Below are 17,101 nucleotides of genomic sequence, written 5' to 3' on the forward strand. Positions count from 1 at the left end.
CAGCTGTTAAGATGTTATAATGGTTTTTTGTTGGACTAAGGTTGTAAATATGAACTTCCTTCCTCCTGCATTTATAATTAATCTAGCTGTATGCAGAATTTGTGGTAAATCTCTTCCAAATTTCTGTTGAGTACCCATGAAATGCTTACAAACTTCAACATGCAGTTCATATTTGCTTATGAAACGGGTGACCTAATTTTTTGTGAAGTAGATACAGCCTCTTCCCCTAGTGCTGCCAAAAGAATGTATGTCTAGAATAAGTGTTCGTCCTGGTTTTATATAGCAGAAAAATATTCATCTGTGAGAATTCTTGACCGGAATACCCTCAATTCTGGGAGGATATGATTAAGTTACAATAGAGCATACTTAGACTTCAAAAATGGGCTCAGAGTGGACAGAGAGTAAGTAGGTTCTGTTTTGTCTGTGTATGTCGGGTGTCCTTGCATTTGTTGAGCCATGTTTTCTGCTGCTTTTCAAATTATACTGAAGGAAATGACAGCAGTGGCGATCAGCCTTGTGGACACAGGCTTAAGTATTTTGAAAGAAACTGAGACTGGCTGCAGCAATACTGTCAACTGAGGTAGTATTTTGTCTTAGGAAGGGCATGGCTCCTTGAGCATGGTGCAGATTCAGAACGAGTTAGAGTATAATGTCATTTTTAGCCCTGTTTTTCTAACTAATTTTAAATGCTTAGAAATTGCATGTAATTGTTTTCATATGAGGACATGAATTTTTATGTTCTCTAGGAAAAAATAGAGGTAGTGTGTGTTAAAATAATACATCTATAAAAGGTTTGGGTATTTTAACAATATTGTGGTATCAATATGTCTGTAGAAGGTGTTTTTTTGTTGTTTGTTTAAACAATATTTTGGTAGTACCGTTACATTGGTAGCAGTGAAAGATGAAGGAATTGAAATACTGGCTAGCTGAGAAAAGTCATCTGTAAATCTTCTTGCAAAGTTTTCCATTTTTCCATTGAATTCAGGAAGGAATGAGCCTTGATGGCTTCTGATATTGTGATGGCAAAAGGAGGCAGGAATGTTTGTTTCTTGACAAACTGTTGCTTACTTAATAAATATAGTATCTATGTTTCATGATCACCTTTAGAGCCAGATATTGGGAAAACAAAGACCCTGCTTTCAGTGGTAACGAACTGTGCACAGAGTATCATGAGAAACCATAGCCACAGCTGAGTGTGTAGTTGACTGGTACCCTTGTCTGAGTACTGAGCTCTTATACACCTGTAAAAACCAAAAATTTCCAAGATGTGATTTGAGTTAGGGAAGCCTTGAGAGTGTGCTAGTGAGATGTGTCTGTGCTGGACAAGGACAATGGGAAGTGGTCATCCTTTCTTCTCCAGAAAACAGAATACAGGTTCCCTCTTCATCTTTCCATAGACGAAGATAATTTCAAATGCTGAAAACCAAAAATTTTCTATAGTTGCAATTAGGGTTCTATTAAAAAACTTAGGATATTCAGGGATCTATAGCAGAGTGTTCTTGCAAGTACTCTTTACACTAAGTAAAGGTCTAGCAGAAGATATTTTAAAAGTGTCATTCCAAAGGAATTTTTCAGTCTTGGCTCTGGCAATGTGGGGAAAAGATTAGAAAATTCTTACTTTGCCTGAGATACTCCAGACTTAGCTTGGCACTGTTAATATCTGGTCATTACACAGAATTTTGTGAGCCCTTAGTATTCCTTGCTTGGAATTATGAGTGGGTTGTGGGGTTTTTAAAGTATTAAAGTATGTCCAAGTATTCTTAAGAAAGAATTTGAATTTAGATGTTTCTGAAAATGCTGTGGTATGACATTAACCATTCATGCTCATATCTTTTTGGTTTTTGAAAAAAAAACCCAAAAACCCAACAAAACATCAAAACATAGATGTAGCTATTGGCATGTAATGGTTTTATAAAGCATGTACTGTAGCCTGGAAGGCTGTAAAGAAATGTAGGAGGAAGGGTGCTCTGTTGTGTCCCTGAAGCTGGTCACCCCATTTCTTTTCCTCATTGCTCACAGCAGAGTCAGTCAGCCAGCTGCGTTCTGGTGGTGCTAGCAGATTGTGAATACTCATCTGAATGAAGCCATATATAAACTTTGAAACAAATGTGAACTTGTGTATCACGGCTTAATTTTCATAAGAAGACTGCAGAATGTTTCTTACACTGGCAGGAGAGGCAACCTATATCAACTAGTTAAGAAGTGACTCTAACTTCATGGACTTGGTAGTGAACTGCACAATTATAGCTATACCCAAATGAGATGCTCATAGAGTCATGGAATATCTCAAGTTGGAAGGGACCCATAAGGATCATCGAGTCCAGCTCCCTGCTCCTCACAGGACTACATAAAACTAAACCATAATTTAAGAGCATCATCCAGATGCTCCTTGAAGTCTGACAGTCTTGATGCCGTGACCACTTACTTCCCTGGGGAGCCCATTCCAGTGACCGAGCACCCTCTTGGTGAAGAACCTTTTTCTAATGGCCAATCTGAACTTCCCCTGATGCATATTCATGCCATTTCTTTATACCATTTCTTGTAGTAAAGGAGTGTTTACATCTAAGGAAAGAATGTCTTGTTTGTTCCTGATAATTTGGGAAAACTGTGCTACAAATACAGGCCTGTTAAAGTGTAAGCCCTTCCTTTCAAATTTTACTTCTTAGTGGAATTTTTGTGGCAACAAGTATTCATTTGTACCTTTATGTCATTGGTTCTGTGATGCATTTTAAGAGCTGTGCCTTTACTCATGCACAAACATTTCGGTGTTATAAATACCTATAGACTACTCTAGAGAATAAGTAACTTACATTGGCAAGAGTTTTCTTTTATTATTTTAAAATTTTATATATACATATATATTTACAAGCACAGACATGCTTACATGTCTTGCCTTTGGGTTGGTTGTGAGACCACCAATTCTACAGATACATGCAAGGTCCCATGCTTGTGAAATAAGTTTTTAGTGTGCAGAAATGTCTGACTAATGCTTGTAAGCATTAAATGAAAATGTATAATAGAGAAAACACCATTTCTGTATTTAGGCTCTAACTTGAAGGCTCTCTGTAATGGCATGGGCATACTGCGTTTTCATATCTTATGTCTCAGTGCTACAGAGTTAATGCTGGAAGTTTTCTGAATTCAAAATTATTAATGTATTTATGGATGGCAATGCTCTACATTATTTTTTTTTTTCAAATTGTTCCAACTTCTGTTTAAATGTAGTCTTCTCTAGGGGTTAACTTGATATCTGAAAAGTACTAAAGCATTAAGTGCTTGTAATGAAAAGTACAAGCTTTAAATATGTTCGTAGCTAAAGTAATTTATTAAGAATTGTCATTTTACTGCAATCCAATTTTAATATAAATAAATGCAAATGCAGTAAAATTGTAACTGTTCTTGTGTCACACATACATGTTTGCATATGCCCTACAGTAGGTAGCATTTGAAATTTTCTCTGTACTAATTGGAAAGGTAACCTTTTCTATTTATTAGGAACTTAAGAACGTAAGCCAAGTGTTTGAATTTTTTTATAGTACACTCTGTGAGCTAGAACTGGAGTTGCAGGTTACAGGTGAGTCTGCTACAGGTGAATTTGCTGCCAGAAAGGGGAAGTCCCACTTGTTTCTTTCTCTGTCCCTTCTCCTAGCTGTCTAGTATGAACCCAAAAGAATGTGTTGGCTCTAGTATTTGTCCAGTCAAAGGGTAATCTATTTCAGCTTGCTAACTCAGCAGAAAGATTATTTTGGTGTTTGGAGTGTTGAAGGAGTTTTCTGGTCGTTTAGAAGGTTGAGCGGGCTCGGTGATGTTTTGGTGTAAAGTGCTTGTGAATGGAGGGGAAGGAGAGTCTTTCCTTTTCTTGACAGCAATGAGGAATTAGGCTGGCTCAAGCTTTAATGTGTAAGTTATTTTTTTTTAAACTGTAGGAACAGGAGCATAAAAAAAAAAAGACATCAGGAGAGCTTGTAGAAACATTTTTCCAAAAACTCCTTTGGAAATGACTGTAGAAAGTTGGCTCTGGAATAGGGAGAAAGATAACTTTTCAGTTTTGTTGCTTCTGAGCCAGTTGTCAGCGTTTTTGAAATGCGAAGAAAGCATCCATACAAAATGTGTGGATTTTCTTCTTTCTTTTCTTTTTTAATCCTGTAGCTCTTAAATGCCAATAACAATAATACATTGTCTGAATTTCTCAAATGTTTTGCTAAAAATCAGTGTTTGTAGATTTACCCAGCTGATATAGTTGTAGGTGTATTTGATGAATGAGTTGATCATGCATAGTAATGCAGCTAGGAGGTAGGCTGTCCCTTTCACAGTAGCATGTTTCTGAGAGCAGGTCAAGTTGAAGGATTTGGTATTGAAAGTATAGTAACGTTTTGGTGCTCAGCTTCATCCGAACAAGCAGTATATTTATCCCAGGAGAGGATAGGAAGGAAGAAGGTGGAAGTGTGTGCTGTGGCCCCTCCTTTCCTATGTGACTGGAACGGTTGGGTACACAGCCCAGTGTGTGCTTGTAGGTGAATTTTTCTGAGGGGGCAAGCATAAATGATCTGCTACCCTCAGCATATCACACAACCTGCTCTCAGCTTTGCTTTTATGGGCAATGTTATGATCTATGTTAATGACTTTGTAAGTCATTCCCCTATCTTGAGAAATAGACAAACTGAATTCACCTATGACTTTTTACGAAGTAGCATGTTCCAATTAAATCCAGCGTGTTGGAGGAGAGACTCTCTGGCTGCCAGGAAGGATGACAGTCAAAGCGTGGTTGCTGTCAAAAGAAGTAATCCTGCATTTTGCTGCTGAGGATTCTGTGAGAAGGTGCTGTGTGGTAAAGCCCATGAGCCATCCCGTAGAGTACCATTTTTCTTAACTTCTTGAAAGCTACAGGGACTCTTGCTGTTCACAATTCAGTTGTGATAGAAGGGTATCTGTCCCTCAGATTGATGAATGCCATGGAATATCTCATTCCTGTCCCTATGAACTTGTGTTTCTTATCATGGAAATAAGACTACTGTACAGTATTTTCCAGTCAATATGACCCTTGCTGAGAAGCCCTGTTGTTTAAAAAAGGCTCATTCACTTTTTGTATTAAAACATGGAAAAGAAGTACCCATGTTAACTTTCAGATGGCTTTAAAACTAGCCAGAAACTATTATCAGATTTAAAAATTGTGACTTTAAAAAAACATTTTATAAACTTTAAAATTATTTTAGTCAGCCTTTGTTGTTCTTTTTTCTCACCATCCCAATATCATACCTCGGTTTATCTATTTACCACAGCATCAAATTTAGATGAGACAAGAATAATTGAATAATGAGTGATAGAACTTCCAAGCATGTTCATAAGCAAAAAGTAATGTGAAACATAATGCACAGTGTATATATGTTTGTGTGTATAATAGCTGCACTCAGCCACCTGCTTAGGATTATCCTTCACTTAATAAAAAAACCTCATTAGTTTAAAAGTTGAGGGGGGATTAGTTTTAATGAAGAAACTTTTTGGAAAAAAATCTTGAAACATGTTCATGAGTGGCAATATGGAGTCTGACTCGATTTATTTTTTTTCTTCACAGTTGCCATAGCAAAACACTCTACTGTCTTTAGTTTTCATATGCAAGAAAAGTTCCATTCACAAAGCTACCAAGTGTGGTGGGAGCAGACTTTACAGTAGTTGTTTATGTGACTCAGGTGCTGAGCTGTTTAGACAAGGTCTCTGCAGTTTAGGATCTGAACAGTGTTTCTTAGGAATGCTGGCCTAATCCCATGAATTTAAATCCTTCTGTTTAAAGTCCTTTTTTAACAAGACCCGGCTGTCAGCCCTGTCTTCCATGGTTGTTTTACTGCATAGAAATTTCGTGTTCACTTCCTCAGTGGCATGACTTACACTTTCTTTTTTCCTTTTTGCTATGGAAGCTGATTTTCTTACTTTTTCAGGAATGTGTGCTTTAAAACATTGATTCTGTGTTAAATATTTACATTTGGTCTTAATCTCTACAATTAAGTTCTAGATAAAGTCCTTTTGGTATGCATCAGTTGGTGCTTAACTGGCTTTTAGACTTCTCTGAGGTAACAAAACTTTATGTTGAGGCTGCTTTCTTGCTTTAAGTGCTTTTTTCCAGGGAGTAGAATCCAGAGCTGGTGTTTTTCCCCCTTTCCTCCCTTACTCTCCGCTGCCAAGATTTATTCAGAAACTGAAGTAATGCAGCTTTTCAGTATGAATGTGTATCTTACGTATATGAAATTAATTAATTTTTTTTTTTACATGAGTTTCAGGAGGCTTATAAACTAGAGATGACGGTCAGTGCTCAGTAGGCAATGCTTAGATTCCTGTTAGTGGTCCATGACAAATTTCATAGCTTTATATCTCAAATTGCTGATACTGATTTGAGTTGTTATGTGGACTTCTTGCTTTAAGATAATTAAACCATCCTTCCAGAGAAAGGATGTTGAATTGAGAGTAAAAGCAAAATACTTAGTGAAGAAAGTATTAAAAAGAAAAAATGCAGGGGGAAATATTGTCGTTTTTTTAGAAACTTTGGAGAGTTTTTCAGAGACATTCTGCTAAAATGGCAAATAAGAATTAAGATGTATTTTCAGCCTTCACCAGTGATGAACATGTGTTTCTATATCTGCTCACTAACTTTCTCCTCTTCAGCAATTTGTGTAGGTTTTACCAGAGAATAGTGGTGGTGGAGTTGTTACAGGCTTTGGCATACTGATCAAGCAGATGTCTCACAGAAGTCGCTTTGTGGATTGAGATCACTTCTGGAATGGCTTCTCTTACGTTTTGAGGAGAAAAAAGGCAAGTGCCTAGAAGAGCAGCTGTGCAAGTGTAGGACTTCTAGGACTTCCTTCAAGGGAATTTTTCTTTTTTTTTTTTTCCTTGACTGGTGGGGTTGCAAAATACAACTTGGATTCTTCCAGTATCAACAAGGAAAATGATGAGTTGCAGTTTATGCAGCAGGAAGTTGACTTTCTGTCTTGTTATTGCACGTGAGGTGTACGCGGATCTGAAATTGTGCCTAATCACCTGAAAGACCCAAGGGAAGGTGCTGATTAAGTACTCTCTCGAAGCAGTGGTTCTCCTGCAGTTGTGATTCATAAATGTGTTTTTCCACCTACATCCATATTCTGCAGAACTTGTCTCCTTTTCATGCCACATAGTTGCTCCCAAATTTCGTTGTGGTAAGGGCCCCCTCAGCCCATGGGGAGTAACCCACATCACTACCTAGTAAGCAGTGTTGCTTTGCTGCCAAATGATCCCATCCCCCCATCCCCCCCCCCCCCCCCCTTCATAGAAAACTGCCTCATTCCTGCTAACTTTCACTCTTTTTTTTCCAGTCTTGACTACTAGGACTCATCTCTGTCGGGTGCCCCACATCAGTCTTTCTCCTAGACTCACAAGACTCTCCTCTGTGCAGTCCTTCCAAGACTTCCACAAGGCACACCTTTTCAATGGAAAAACCTCTCCTTATACAGTTTTTTGTTCTTTTCTGGTAATGTCATGAGGAAGTACTGTACATCCACTTTTTTCCTCCATCAGAGTGGCTATCTTCATCTGCTTCACACCTCAATAGACAGACCTCCTTCTGTGTAGAGGTTGGTGATGAAGAAGACTGGTGGGGATAGAGAGGGGTTTTATATCCCTACTTGCAGTTTGCAGTGAAGTTGGAGGATGAAAGTTGACTGCCAATTTACCTACTTAAGTCTGATCTTACTAGTGGATTAAAATATAAAATTAATTGAGCCAGGGTAGCCTGTTGTTAGGTTTATTTTTGGTTTAAGCCAGTGGTGGTGGTGATGCTTGGCTCAGCTTGTTAGGAGTGGGTTTAAAGTAAATCAGGTGTCTTCTAAATTGAATATATTTTTTCCTTCTTTGATAATGTTTCAGCCAAAAGATTATTTCTGTCCTGGTCCTCTAAATGCTTTTTTTTTCCCCCCAAGTGGTGTTTCTTAAGATTATGTTGTTTTGTAATGGCTAACTATAAACAACAACATGAGTTGACTCATAAATGCTAAGAATGAAACACCTGTGTACTTCAGGTGTATGAAACACTCATTTGTGGGTTTTCTGGAAAATATACAGGTGTGTTTTTCATTTTTTTCCTTTGCTTTTTTTTGGAGGTGGTAGTTCCAGCTATAGTAAAATGTAGCTCTTCATGATGTAACCTTAATTCTTACCAGAAACCCTAAATTAACTTCCAGCCTGTTGCAGCTAACGTTAGTGTAAAGAATATATACCCCAATATGAAAATTTATATAAAGCAACCTGTGAATAATGTTGTTTATTTATCATAGCTAAACCATTTTTTGAACCATGGTTCATAGTCTGTCATAGGCCCTTGTTGAAAGGGATTTGGCAACTTCTTCTGAGTGTAGATGGTACCTGCATCATACAGATTGCCAGTGTCTGGTGTGGTATCTTAAGTGAGCTTTGGTATAAAGATTATTTTTAACCTTTGAGAGGGTCACTTGAGCAAAAATTAGTTTTTCACTGTACTAAAGCATGGAGTAGCTCAGAGTCTTATGTGGAAATACCTGTATTGTAATTTGACCTATGACCTAAATGATTTTCTTACACCTTCCTCCTCCTGGTTGATTTGAATCTTCATATATACCATCTTCTATAAGCACCGTTAAAATGTCCAACTTTTACAGGTAGTTGGCAGTTACTTCCTTTATTTTGCTTTCCTATAGTTTAAAAGCCTAGTATATGTGTTAAAATGAATTTCCTTGAGTATTTATTCCTGGTGGAAAAAGACCCTGTACAGGCACAGTAGACTGGTCTGTAAAGGGATGCGAATTTTCTAGTGATAGGTTGGCAAGTGCTTCTTCAATTCCCAAGTGCAGGGTGAGCCTAAAAGTGCTGCCATTAGCCACAGCTACAAGAATATTTGGGTATTTCCCAGGATCTATGCATAAGGCCAAATATTCTAACAAAATTCATTGCTGCTATTAGTCTGCTGATGGAGAAGAGAGACTACATAATCTTTTCTGGAATGGATGAAGTTGCAAAAAGCAAGTAAGCTCACAAAACTTAATTTACATTGTGCCTTCTAGTGCTTTCCCGGATTAAAGAGAAGATCCACAGGGCAGTGTGGTAGATTGGGTACCTGTGGAGCTGTCGTTCAGGGAGTGGCCAGAATGGCATGAATGTATAGCACCTGTACACAGGCTAGTCTCACCTACTTATGTTGCAATATTAAATTAGTGCTTAGTTTAGTGTTGGTAGTAAAGTGGTTTCCTTTAAATGCAGATGACAAGTGTTCTTCAGTGCCCATTAAGTTTAACTATGGATGTATACAAAGCCATTCTTTCATGCTGTGTCTCTTATGTATTGTTTGAGACATCCCCTCCTACAGAGTGCACATCCCTTCCTGCAGTTTCATGGATCTTGGTTCAGTCACCTGCTGATCCTGAATTAAGAAGTTCCCTGTTTGCTAGGTTTCTTTACAAATTTCACTGACATAGAAGTACCTCTTTTTGCATTGCCTGCAAATAGAATAGTGGATGCAACCTGCATTTTGAACAGCAAGGACAGGGATGGAACTGTATACTGCCTGAGAGGGGGAGAGAACAAAGTAGATCTGCATCACAAAAAGATGTTTTGCTTGTGTCTCAGTTGACTCCTTCTTTTGAAGGTTGTTGTGTGGCCCTTGTACAGAATAAGGCAGCCTTGATTTTGTTGTGTGTTATTGCTTGGGTTTGATTTTTTTTTTTTCCTTCTATTATAATTCAGTCAACATTAACAGCTATAGAGGGAAGAGAGGGCCAAACAAGACATAGCAGAAGTAGGTGCTGTTTTAGTTTAAAACTGTGTTAGGCCTTTTGGATCATCATTGAGACTGTTGTCTGTACGTAGTAGTATGTCTGAAAATGCAGTATGTCCTCATTGCAAAATAGAAGCCTTTAACTGGTTATGTAAAATACCTTGCGTATTTCTGTGCCTGTTTTAGTCAGATTTTATGTTCTGTCGTTACATGCAGAATGTTGCTGAAGGTGCAGTTATGGATGTAGGCAGTTTTCCTTGTTCTGTCTTCCCGAACCACAAGCAGTTTGTTTTGTATTCCTTGCCTTGGCCCTTATCTGTAAAATGGAAGTCTTCCTTCCTTCATTCTTCTAACATGTCTGGTGTAGTTTTGATGATAAATGCATACAAAGATGTTAAAGGCTTGCATTTTTACTTGAATCATTAAGCTCTTGGGAAGTTTCAGTAAAAGTTCAGACATCGAAGCTCTTCATTTCCTTTTCTAAAGGTTTTATATAAGCTTTAGTGGAGCTTCTACCAGTCGTTAGATGTGTACTTCTGGATCTCTCATTCACTTCCTTTGTGTACTCAGGGGAGAAAAGGATTGCCTACATTGCCCATAGTGTTCTTACATCATTTGTAATGTTCTCATATCATTTACAGCTGTGTATTAGGATAATAACTGTAATTGAATATTATGCTTCAAGACTTGAGTTGCCTACTGTGATCAGGAATGTTTGTCTTCTCCCTATGCTGCTGCAAATCTCCTCCCTACACTCCCTGTCCCCCCCGTCCCCCCCTTCACAATTAATGAAATATTTAGGGATATTATATTTTCCTGAAATGTGTGGCCATAGCTGGAATTGGGAAAGCAGAGCAAGAAGCCCAGCGGTCTGAGGTAGGGAATCCTCGTTCTGAGATGCTTGCATAGTCTGTCTTGCCATGTACTCAAACTGGTGGCTAGACAGATTGACTTGATTGTGTATTTATGTCCACTTCAAATACTGTCATGAGCATGTTCAAAGTACGTTGTCTGGAGTCAGGCATAAATAACCCCTTTAAAGCTTTGAATTCCTACATTCTCAAATTGTGTAATACAGCTTGATTATTAAACCTTTTTTGTACATCTGTCTGTCTTTTCTCAAGGTTGCAGCTGCTCTAAGATATTTTTATTTCATTTGTAGTACAGAATGCATCCTCTGTCTACTTCCTACTAATATTTTAAAAATATTAGTTATGTAAAAAATTTATTTAGGCATACACTTCTTGAAGTTACTGCATTAAACTTAGTTCTGCCTCTTTCTGCATCAACTTGTTAATGTTTGTTGTTCTTTTTTTGGACATCATTCCAAAGCTAAGACTGAATGGGAAGAGATGCTACAATAGTGTTTGTGTTCTAATTACATAATGAAGATTCTGGAAAATTGGAGCTGATGTATGTTTTTAAGTACATCTCTGCCTACTGAAGGAAGACTGTACTTTAATACAGATTTAGAGCTATACATTTTCCTAGTTTTTATAATCTCACTGTTTTCACACTGAAAATTCTCTAGTCTTAACAGGTAAAACTAAGATGTTGGCTCCTGCAACTGATGAGTGTCATTCTTTTGGAGAACCACCTATGTCTTATCCTCTTCCTGAAAAATATTTTAGCTAAGGCAACTTTTGTTTTTATTGTCCCTGGCTAAGCAGTTTTCTAGAGCTGTCCTCAGGTTATCTTCATAAAGAATCTGCTGTGAGACATGATGTAATCTAGGATGCTCTTATGGGAATTAATTTAATGTCCGCTCGGGTACTCTGGCTGGAATCTTGGTTCAGGAAATGGGACATGACGGCTGATAAAGCCCCTTCTTTTCAATGCAACATCTGTTTGGCTAGATGTGAGACAGGCCCTGAAATATATTGGAGGGAATAAAGGTTTTACTGTGCGCCTTCTCAGTGGTGCAAATTTCAGATGCAATTAGATAGATTCTTCAGTAGACATTTCAGTAATTTTGGTGTATCCCCTCTCTTACAGGAAGAAAGATGTTTTAATTGTGGTTTGATATACAAGGGGTCACCTTATGGAGACTAAAATTTCAGGCTTCAGTTATGGAAAGCTAGGGTCAATATAGATAGTAATATTAATACAAAGACAACTTAAGTGATAATGAGGAACCAACCCCATGGAATATAGGGTAGACTTCTGCTTGATCCACTTTGTATTTTACCTTTTTCTTCAAGCTTTCAAACAAAGAAGAGGTGGACGGGTGGGTTTTGTGGGTGGTTTTGCTGTGGCACATCAGAATCATTTCCCATTATCTGTTAGAAATCAAGATGATGAAGTAAACAATCTAATATCTTCAGATTGTTTATTTCAGGAAATTGTGGGTGCTTGTGTCAACTAAAGTTAAAGGCAGAGTGTACAAGTTTTGATTAAATACAAAGGGAGTTGGTAGCTGCAGTGAATGTGAATATGGAGAATTATGTTTCTCTATTTCTTAATGGTGCTCACGAAAAAGAGCTTTATTCTTTCATATTTGTATTGTCTGTGAAGAGTACTGTGTTGTCATATTCCTGCTTAACACACTGTCTGCTTCATTCTAAAGATTTGGTGCTGAATCTATGGAAGACCAGGGAGCAACTATGGTATGTTTGACTGTCTTGGTTAGAATCTCTGGGGGTAGTTGTTGAACAGCCTGTTATAATCTGAAAGGCCTGACAGTGCTCTCATGAACAGTGCAGAGTTTTAGAAAACCTGTATTTACTGTATACAGCACTGATGTATTTTGGGGGATTCCAGAAACAGTGAGACAGTTTGCTTTGATGTTACCATCTGATACCTGATTAAGACTTTTTTCTTCTTCCAACTGCTTTTTCAAACAATTGTTTCATTAGCAGTTGCTAAAATTTATGTAAGTTATGTGTTCACTTGTGTTGCTATATTTACATTACAAACATAGATAATGTAAAGAAAAATATTTTTGAGCTTAGTGGAAAGGTTGTTGTTTGACTTGTCTTAAAATACAAACAGCTAGAGGCAAAGACAAGTTCTTGTACAGGCATGTGCTTAATTTTAGGAGTAACATTAGAAATCATACTGTGTATGTTTGACTGAGTAACTGTTACTTTCAGCAGCTTTTAATTGATCTGTTATTGAAACTCTAGCCTGTCTGCAATACAAAACATGCATTTGCAGACAGGAAGATTTCTGTGATTTCAAAGATACATTCTTGCATGTCACACAGATAAGCGGGTAAGGGAGGGGGAATATTGTGGGCTGTCCAATTTTATACCTCCCAGATAAACCTGAGAATAAGGCCTTATAGTGAGTATGCTGGTTTACATATTTGCTAGATTTCTGCAGTCCAGACCAGCTGCCTGATATAAAGTAAGAGACTTGAAAATGAAATATGCTCAAATTGCACATTGCTTTTTAAAACTTTTTTTACGTATTCTGTAATTATTTTTCTTCTCCCAGTTCCTTTGAATGAGTCTTGTACCTTTCATGTTCTCTTGATTTTTGTGTTTTGAAGAATAGGATTTATTGCTAAAGTCCAATGCCCTGTTTTAATTTTGGAAAACAATTTAAAGAACCCTATGTGTGTAAACATTTGTTCGTTCCTTTTTGCCAACCCTATTTCCAAATTGCTACTAATTAGTCTATTTTAAGAAATAAGCAAGGAATTAAATAAAGTCAATTTTCCACAGTAATGCTGAGTCCCTTGCTTCCTTGATAGTTGGAACGCAATTGAGTTTGACAGGAGAGATCAACTGAATTGTGGCAGATAATGTGTTGATGTAAAGAAAACATCCTGAATGAGTTGGAGAGGGAGGGAAAGAAGAGCAGGAAACAGGTAGTAGGCTTGAATCAAAGGTGGTCATATTCTGTACTGGGTCACTGGATTATTAATGAAATACATCAGTAATATAATTAAGGTGTATAAAACATTCATAATCTTCAATCAGTTGATGTGTGGTTAGGTGCAACTATTTATTTCCTGGATCTTACGTAGAGGCAGGTAGATACTGTTGTCCAGGACCTCAGGAGGTCACCCACAGTACTTCTGAGTATGTGAATCTCTTCATCTGTGCAAGGCATAGATTCAGTATTTTTCCATCTTAAAGCTGTATTGAATAAATAGGTTTACCTGTTTAAGTGGTACAAAAGAGTGCACAGACATCATTTGATTTTTAAAATGTGGCAACAGATGCTATCTTTGTGTAATACATAAATGTACAATTTGAACTGTTAAAATTATTGCTTGAGCAATTTCAGAAATATACAAGGTTATTGGTTATAAAAGGTGTCTGCTTTTACTGAAGTGACTGAAGCTTTCTTTGTCTTTTATCAGACATTCAGTGTGTTTTCACTGTGTTGTGTGACTACAAGCATGGAAAACTATTGCCTGAAGCATGGTTTAAAAAAAGAAAAACAAAACTCAAAGTTGGCTCAAAATAGTGTATTGAAGGAGGCTTTCACTTGACATAAGATTTTTATTTGGGATGTTTTGAATTTGAATTTTTTGGCTGACAGATTTGTACCTCAGTCTTTGAATTTGAGAGGCAGTAGAATGTCTTGTGTGCTGTAGGAGCCTATGCTATTTGAATCTAAAAGAAAACAAGTGCTCTTTTGTTCAGGTTTTCATCTAGATTACTTTTAATGTAAACTAGGCTATAGGACATTGGATAATACACAAAGGGTTTCCCATAACTTTCTAATCCCCCTCCAAATCTCTTTTTCAGGAGTAGTTATTTTCAGAATATTTTATGCTTATTAAGAAGAAACATGGAAACACTAAAGTAAATGATCTGCACTTTATTGTTGGCTTAGTGTGCTGCAGTATCAAAGGAGAAATGTTAGTGTCAGTTATAGCATAAGACTTTCTTATTTTTTACTGAAAAACATGCTGAATTTGGTTGGTTCCTCTCATATGGACAAAGTATTAATATGAAACAAAAAATTCATGTGCTCAAACTACCTTTTATTACTTACCAGAACATCAAGAAAATGTGTACAAACGTGGATGTGAGTTTTGGCTGTCAGTTTTGTGGAAGCATTTCACTTTTTTTTTCTGTATAATTAACCTTATTTCTTTAAGCAGTAAGGTGAATGAGTATTCGAGGTGAAAACCTGCTAGAATCTTACTCTTGCATTTGTGTGCACACTATGCTTATGTGCTCATATGGTGTACTATGTGTATGACTGTGTTCTGTCATACACAGCTTCTTAAACCAAAATGGATACTGGCATGATGACACATGGATGATCACAAATGGAAGAACTCCTCTCATTTCCAAACCAGCTCCAAACAGAGTATGTTTTCTAAACCAGGGTATGCTATATTGTTCCTTTTGGTTCCTGAGGCTATTTTAAAATGCAGAAATCCAGTTACTTGTTGAGACGGTGTTTTGAACATTTGTGTATTGTCTGTTGCATCCCTATAATAGATTTGTTACAAATTCCATAGTTGTTTTTAGGAAGAATATCCTTAGTTCAGTAACAAGCATGAGCTTGTACAAGCTTACGTTTAATAAAAAAGGTTGAGGGTGAAAACATCAGTTGCCTGAAAAAAAGATGGGTTGTTTTCATTTTGAGGTTTTATACTGTCAGTTGCCTTTGAACATACTTAAGCATCTTAAGTTCATAGTTCAAAATGCTTATGAAATTGTAGTGAATAAACACATTCTTGTTGCTGACCCTTGAAACACACTGGAGTTTCCAGTTGGACTCAGAATTCTAGTTTTGTTTCTCTGATAATCTTTTCATCATTAATTAAGCGTGGTGTAGACAAATCGTGCAGTCTGATTATTTTACAACTACTTTTTTCAGTGCAGAGTGTTTCCATTATAAGAAAATACTGTTAATATAATTTCCTATTGTCTTGAACTGGGTTGATTTAAGGTAGGAACTACTGTCTCAAAGTGCAAGTCTGCGGAATGGGGTCTCAGTGAAAGACACTTGAAGTACACTTTTGATCATAACTTACTTCTGTCCCAAAGCTGTTGCTTTCTGATGACAGCAGTTTGTTTCAGTATTTTGCAATGGTGTCTTTTCTTGAAAATGTCAAAATGGTATATTTGAAGCATTGTTCTTGGGCTTTTCATCTTTCCTCATGTGTTTTGATATCGCATCATCTCATGCTTATCCTGGCATACTAAAAGCTACAATGGCTTGCGTAAGAATCAGCTTGAAAGAATAAATGTTTATCATTTTTCTCAATTATTGGTGGTTTTTTTTCCTTACAGTACAATTAAAATAATAGGTTGTGATTAAATGTTGCAACTGATGGCTTCTAATTAAAGCCTCAATAATTTTTCATACAATAATATTAGAATACTGTGCTTCATGCATTTAAAGGTGACAAAACTTAATGAACCATTTTGGAAACTGGACAGTTGACTTATAGTGATTATGGGTCTACCTGTCTAAATAGCATTTCAAACAGATAAAGTTGACTGATGGAGTCCATAGTGGATAATAGTACATAGACCACACTTCAGTGCAGGAACCCTTATTTGTATGTGGAAGACTTATTTTATCTAAGTATCCCAGAATGATGCTGCTCACTTTTATTGTTCTATTCTGACATACGCTTGAAGAGAATACAAGGTGAAGGTAAAAAAATAACTTGAATCCTAAAATTACTTTGGCACTATACCTGATATGAGCTAAGCAGAAGCAACAGCTACTTAAACTCTGCTACGCTGCAAATGCTTTAGGAATGTAAGTGGCTGGTTTTATGGTGTCACACTAGACCAGTTACTACTTTTCAGTTTCTTAAATCTAATTTAGTTCTAAATGACTCCTTTAAAAGAAACAACAAAGCAAAACACACAAAAAACCCCCACCCCCCCTCAACCCTTAAACTTAGGCCATTTTCTTCTTGTAAATAAAAACGTCATATTCTTAGAAAGGTGTGATAACTCCCAGTTAGGTTGTGATTCACTAAAGTATGGTGTATGTTTGCTGTGATCAACAACAGTGAGAAAGAAAACGTCTGTAAAAAGGAAAATTTCAAGCTTTTTGGTTGGAATGTGCACTGGTTTTGAGTTGTTACTGGTTTGAGTTCTTATGTCAAAAAAAAAGTTCAGATATAGGTGTCTGAGCATTTTCTCTCTGCCTTAATATATCAAATTAATCCTTTAATGTCCTTCAGGATATCTCCTTCCAGTAGTGGAGCTTGTGCTAAGAGAGATCCCTTTTACAGAACTAGCAAGTTAATATTAGCTGTTTCTTAAGTGAGACAGTATCCTCTGTGTGTCTTTTGCAAGCAAACGTTGACAGACTCATAGGAAATGCAGCTGACGTTAGGAAGCTTGGGTGGGGACTACAAGGAGCTGGCAAATACTACAGGGTTTAGTGCCAGACTTG

At 37.1% G+C, this 17,101-nt stretch overlaps 1 protein-coding gene across 3 annotated transcripts in view; it reads left to right on the forward strand.

The window, feature by feature from the left end:
* RAPH1 (Ras association (RalGDS/AF-6) and pleckstrin homology domains 1) overlaps window positions 1-17,101 on the forward strand; it is a 104,958-nt gene that overhangs the window by 16,790 nt on the left and 71,067 nt on the right. Inside the window, exon 1 of one of the 3 annotated variants that reach the window (XM_074872996.1) lies at window positions 15,017-15,043. The exons of the other annotated variants lie outside the window; for them this stretch is intronic. The gene's annotated coding sequence lies outside the window, so the exon portion shown is untranslated. Of the gene's footprint in view, window positions 1-15,016; window positions 15,044-17,101 lie in introns of those variants that run through there. 3 annotated transcript variants of the gene reach the window in all.

Source organism: Strix uralensis, chromosome 6, assembly GCF_047716275.1.
Source record: "Strix uralensis isolate ZFMK-TIS-50842 chromosome 6, bStrUra1, whole genome shotgun sequence".
Taxonomy (NCBI): Eukaryota; Metazoa; Chordata; class Aves; order Strigiformes; family Strigidae; genus Strix; species Strix uralensis.